Source organism: Gopherus evgoodei, chromosome 5, assembly GCF_007399415.2.
Source record: "Gopherus evgoodei ecotype Sinaloan lineage chromosome 5, rGopEvg1_v1.p, whole genome shotgun sequence".
Lineage (NCBI taxonomy): Eukaryota > Metazoa > Chordata > Testudines > Testudinidae > Gopherus > Gopherus evgoodei.
The window spans coordinates 133,094,443-133,101,082 of NC_044326.1; positions in this window are offsets into that span (position 1 = coordinate 133,094,443).

The window sequence follows — 6,640 nt, forward strand, 5'->3', positions numbered from 1 at the left end:
CTTTGGAGATGAAGTTGATAACCCTGTCCATGTTAGCTGACCTGTTGTATTCTTCCCCCCAGTAGTAAGATATGCATTTCACTTATATAATCTGTATGTATCTGTCATTGATCAACGGTTCTCCACGTCCATTGAAGGTAGGACAAGCAATAGTGGGCACACTGTGTAGCATGGGAGATTTTGGTGAAATATTAGGAAAAACTTTCCAAGTGTTAAGGATAGTTAAGCGCTGGAATAGGCTTCCAAGGGTAGTCATGGAATTCTCATTACTGGAGATTTTTAAGAACAGATTAGACAAATGCCTGTCAGGAACTCAGAGATGGTCTAAGTTTACCTGGTCCTGCCTCAGAATAAGGGAAGGAACTAAATGTTCCCTAAGTGTCTTCCAGCCTTACATTTCTATGATTGTTTTAGCACCTAGGCCCCTAATGTAGTCAATGGCAGAACTCGCAATGAATTCAGTAAGCCAGGATTTCACCCTTCGAGTCTAAGACAGGTACTATAGAGTTAAAAATGAATTAATATCTAGTTCCTTAATATTTGGGCACTCCAAAGCTAACAGGTTAGCAAAAATAGTCTCTGTTGGTGCAATGGATAGTTCTTGACAACAAGGAACTGTCAAGGCAGATCTGATAACAAGATGAGGGCTCTGATCTAGCAATCAAAACTTCACTTTTCCTCACTGAGAGTTTTGCTTTAGTAAAGGACTGAGCTGAAACGGTCAGATTCTTTCACTTTGATCAGCACAGAGTGGATGGAATCTTGTTGAGAACTGTTCCCATTTCTAACATAGTGGAGTGCTTTCATAATTCTGACAGTCTTTTCTTCCGCTGCCCTTTAAAAGGCTTGTCTGCCTAGGAACACTCATGAAAATTAATCTGATTTCAACAAATGCATTAATTTGAAGTGGATTACTCAAATGGCATTGAATCCCTGTGTGAACACCTTTTGGAAATGGGCTAAGCTAAACCAAATGAAGCCCACTTTAATTCTAAATAAGAGTATCCACACAAGGATTTAAGGGATTAACTAATCCAATTTAAAAGGCAATTTGGATTAATTATCCCCATGTAGACAAGCCCTGAGACATGTTTGGCTCCAGTTCAATTCCTGAAGTAGAGCACCCTTTAAAATGTTCTGATTCCATATGTCCCCACCAAGAAAGATCTTGGCTGCAAAGCTGTTGGGGCAATTTCGGTTTTCCAGAGGACAAACTGCCCCACACTCCTCCCCGCCCCCCAAAAGCAAGATAGTGGTTGGGAAGGGGGAAACTTTCAATAAGAGACATTAAGGGCAGCTTCTGGATGTGATAGACTTAGTACAAATCCTAGCATCTCCCTCTAGGCTGCTAAAAGTTACTGATTACAGACAATGAGGGTTATGCCTAAGCTGCTCATGTAGGTGCGTGGGGCTCAGGCTATGGGATGGTTTAACTGTGCTGTAGATGTTCAGGCTTGGGCTAGAGCCGGGGTGTCACAGCTGGGATGTGGGCAGCCAGACCTAGTAGTCAGAGCCAGAATCCACAGTCACAAGACAGGAAGAGTCAGGAATCAGCTGGGTCAGGATACCAGAAGGTCAGAAGCAGGAGAGAAACTGGAGATCAGAACCACGAATCAGATGCCCAGAGTCATGCTGGGTCAGAGTGCTAGGAAATCAAGCCATGGAAGCACAAGGCACACAGTCCAGAACAGGGTAGCCCAATTGTTCTGACAGCTACCTGTTCCTGCTGCTATCTTAAGTAGGCCCACTAGGCCAATCAACTGCTCTGGGACTCTGCCAATAGGAATGCAGGGGCAGAGTCTGAAACTGGGGCTGGGCTTCACGGATCCCAGGGAAGCAAGCGCAGGCTGCCAGATGGACAGTTGGAGCGTGGCTGCACCTATACATCCTGCTGACCGTGGTTTGAGACCAATGGGTCATGACACTGGGCTCTAGGATTCTCCATCCCAAGCCAGATCTCCTGCACTGCAGTTAAACAGCCCCTTAGCCCAATCCAGTTGACATGGGCCAGGCATGGGTGTTAATTGCAATGTAGACATATGCTGAGAGACCTGATTAGAGCTTAACCTCTGGTCTTGTGTTCAGGCTGTATGCATTTGATTCAAATCCAGCCACTAGAGAGAAAAAGTCTGCCATCCCTGCTCAAATGTCTGGCTGCCTGTTGTCAGACAACATTTACACTGAAGGATTCATGGCAAGAGTCGATGGCAGCAATAGAAAGTGAAGACAATCTTTGCCCAAGATTTTGGAAGCAAGATGAATCTGGAAATCTGTTTCTTTTGAAGTCTCTCTGGAAGGGAATATTAGCCACACCAACTCTGCAATTTTTTAACTAGCATCTTCCTTTTCAAAGACTTATAAAACTCCTTAACCTTTTACTCTGAATTACATGGGTTTCTTGTTTTTTTTAATTTTTATAATGTTTTACAATCAGCTACTGACATATCCTCTGAACTTTAACTTTGACTCAGTTTTTTATTTTTTGTCTGCGTTAGGCTTATTGACCTCTATTCTGTAAAACATTTAAACACATGCTTAACTTTGAGCACCGAGTAGCCTGGACTTCATAGTGTTGTTTCACTGAAGCATGAATATCAACTTTAACTAAGTAAGAAGTCCCACTGATTTCAAGTGGGCCACTCAATGTTTAACGTTAAGCAGGTGCTTAAGTGATTTGCTGGGTTGAGGCCCTATTTATAGGGTTGCCAGGTATTCAGTTTTTGACTGAATGCCCAGTTGAAAAGGGACTCTGGTGGCTCCAGTCTGCTGACCAGGCCATTAAAAGTCTGGTGGGCAGTGCAGCAGCGCTAAGGCAGGCTTCCTGCCTGCCGTGGCCTAACATGGCTCCTGGAAGCAGTGGCTTGTCCCCACTCCGGCTCCTACACGTAGGGGCAGCCAGGGGGCTCTGCATGCTGCCCCCAACGCAAGCATCAGTTCCATAGCTCCCATTGGCCAGGAACCACGGCCAATGGGAGCAGTGCCCACGGACAGGGCAGCACGCAGAGCTGCCTGGTCATGCTTTGCCATAGGAGCTGGAGGGGGAATATACCTCTAACAGCTCCTGGAAGCAGGGTAAGCGCTGCCCAGAGCCTGCACTCCTGACCCCCTCCAATACCCCATCCCCCTCCTGCCCTCCAAATGCCTTGGTCCCAGCTCAGAGCCCTCTCATGCACCCCAAACCCCTCATCCCAGCCCCACTCCAGAGCCCACACCCTCTCAGCCCAGAGCCCTCTCTCCCTCTCACACATCCCCAACTGCCTGCCCCAGCCTGGAGCCCCCTCACCCACTCCAAACCTTTCATCCCCAGCCTGGAGCCTCATCCTGCATCCCAAATCCCTCAACCCTGGCACCACCCCAGAGCTCTCACCCCCTCTCACACTCCAACCCCCTGAGCCAGCCCAGTGAAAATGAGTGAGTGAGGGTGGGGAGAGTGAGCAACAGATGGAAGGGGGGGTGGAGTGAGCAGGGACAGGGCATCGGAGAAGGGGCGGGGCAGGGGCAAGGGTGTTTGGTTTTGTGCAAATAGAAAGTTAGCAACCCCACCTATTCAGGAAATTCCTATCTATACGTAAGGGACACATTTATAACCCCATGAACTTGAGGATGACATGGGAAACATGAGCCACTAATTTATATCAGCAAAAGATGTAAGTATATATTTTTATGGTCTGGTTCTTAAAAGGACCAGGCAATAGTCTGTGGAGTCTGTTTCCTAGGTCATTGGTTCATATATAACCCTAATCACTGTTGTTGTCATTGTTATTGTCTTTGGGGGAGGGAGGGCACCAACTACAAAAAAAAAATAGGCTGAAACATACCAGTGTGATAGCTGCCTTCTTGGGAGACACACCACAGACTGCGCCAGAGACCATCAGAGGTAAAACTGTAAGCTGCTGTAGTTTGAACAAAAGAGCCAAGGCTCTAGAGGTGGGGACTGTAATAACATGCATCCTCTGTAGAGTGGCACAGAGTAGGAAGTGTAACACATGCCACTCAGAGGGTCACACCAGCTCAAATTCAACTATCCAGACAGCTATAGTACCTGGTGCGCGAGTGGGAACTGGAAGTAGAGTAAGAATCAAGTGTGTTTTGAGGAGGAATTGGAAGGCAAAGAGAGATTGTTTGGTGCATGGCGCTTGGAACCATCTGCACAAGGGGCATGGTGAAGGCATGGAAATCACAGTGGAAGACAGATACAAAGGGAGGGGTGCTAGGGCTGAATATTGTGAGTGAATGAGTGTTTGAAGATGGATGGATATGGTCAGAGTGACAAGAGAAGAAGAGGCTTTTGGCGTGATGGATGGATTGGAGGGAAGTGCAGAGCAAAGGCAGGTCAGAGAACAGAACAATGTACCTAGTTCAAGTAACTCCCTAGTAATGACTGTTATAATATTCATGATAAATAACTTCACAACACAGTTGAAATTATTTTAAAATTTTTAAGCTTACAGGCAGGAATATTCCCCAAACCAGAAATTTTAAAGCAAATATTGACAAAAACACGAGAACAGAGGAATATAGGAATTACCATATCAGAGCAGACCCTAGGTATATATTGTCTAGTGCCCTGTCTTGGACAATGGCCAGAACCATGTGTGTCAGAGAAAGTGGCAAGAGACTTAATAGCAGACAATTATGGTATTATCAGCCCATATGGGAAGTTTCTTCCTAACCATGTCTGAGAGAACAAATTTCAGTGGAGTAAGGCAGGGGTTGGTAACAACTGCACAAGATCCCAGAAAGAATTAGAGGAATGCAAGTCAAATCAGAGCAAGCAGACCTCATTCTCAAGGAAGCTCAAGGCAAAGGGAAGGAGAGGAATAGGGACAGTAGTTGAAGAGACAAGGGTTTTTAATAGTCTAAAGGAGATCATATTATGTTTGAAGGCAAAGAGAAATTACCCCAGTGTGTCAGGGAGTGCTCCACTACAATTGTGTTGGCACCTCCTCTGGGACACTCTGGGGATTAGCTCTTGAGGTTGTCATCCCCATCCACAGTTTGCATGCTGTCACTCCATCTCTGGTCTGCAGCTTCTCTAGCCCCAGGATCCACAGCATCCTCTTTGTGACTTAGATCTCTAGCTAGGTCACTCAGTGTTCCTTCTTCTGGGGTTCAGTTCATCAACAGTCCTAGGCAGTCTGCCATTCACTCCCTCAGTGGCAGGTAGGGGAACCCAGACCTGCCCTCCACTCCCAGGTTATGTTCTCCATCCATGGTGATGCCTCCAGCAGGGGGCAGAAAAGCTTTGGTACATCCCATCATAGGAAGTAATTAGATAATGGGGGTAGGTTAAGGGGTTAAAAGCACCCAACAGGAGTGATATCTCAGAGTCCAATATTGGGATGAGAGAGGAAAGCAAACAGTGTGGGATTGAGGCTGGAGAAGATGTAGTGATCAGCTGATCATATTCATTAGAATTACTCAGAGCTTGTAGCTTGGCTGGTTTAGCTCCTAACATTTGACAAATGGGCATCTACCACAGTCAGCATGTTAATTCTGAAGAGAAAGCACTACATTTATCCATGACTAGGGTTGTCAGAATAATTTTTTTAATATAATTTCAATGTTTATTTTCAAGCATTTTTTATTTTTATTGATTTAAATGTTCACCGTTGCAGGCGACTATGGGAGGAGGTGTCATACACTAGGGGGCATCAGTCAATAATTCTTTAACGACAGTAGTCTCAAAAAGTAGATTAAAAAAGTTAAAGCTTCATAATTGTTAAAAGACCAATTGTCAAAATATACAACGTAAACAGCCTCAAACTCTAATAAGTTTTCAAGGAGCATTTTTTTCCCTTTGTCTATCTGAAAGTTTAAATGATTATTGAGGGATATATTTTGTTAGTTGTGTGTGTACAGTGAAGTTGACGTTTATCAACATTTACTGATCAGAATCTAATTCTTCCAAGCCTATCCTTGATGTGGGCTACTCTCCTACTTTTTCTACTGTGCATATGCTCAAGGCTGTTTCCACCAGTCACTTATTTCATTCCTCCCAGCCAAAATCAAAGGGTTGCCCACTGTAGGTCAGACCACCACTTCACTGGAAGAAAGTTAAAGGGTGATTAACAAAGAGGTTGAGGGGTCCAGTAGAAAGCGAGTTATGTAATTGGGCTATGAATGGTCGATTTATTCACTGCGAATAATATTTGTTATGAAGTCAGCCCCTTTCTCCATTTATAAACTGATCCCTATTTTGAAATAAATATGGGCCAAATCCTCGGCTGGTGCAAATCACTGCATTCCCCATGGTGGAGTGATGCAACTTTACAACATCTGACCAGGGGCGCCTCTAGGTATTTTGCTGCCCCAAGCACGGCAGGCAGGCTGCCTTTGGTGGCTTGCCTGTGGGAGGTCCCCGGTCCTGTGGATTTGGCAGCAGCCTGCGGGAGGTCCACCAAAGCCATGGGACCAGCAGACCCTATGCAGGCATGCCACTGAAGGCAACCTGCCTTCCGCCCTCACAACGACCAGCAGAGTGCCCCCCATGGCTTGCCACCGCAGGCACACACTTGGCATGCTGGTGCATGGAGCCGCCCCTGCATCTGACAGTCTAGCCCTCTGTTATTCAGAAGTACTCACTGAAGAATTCAGACAAATATTTTTCTGCCTGTCAGTCAGTCAGTCATAAAACTCT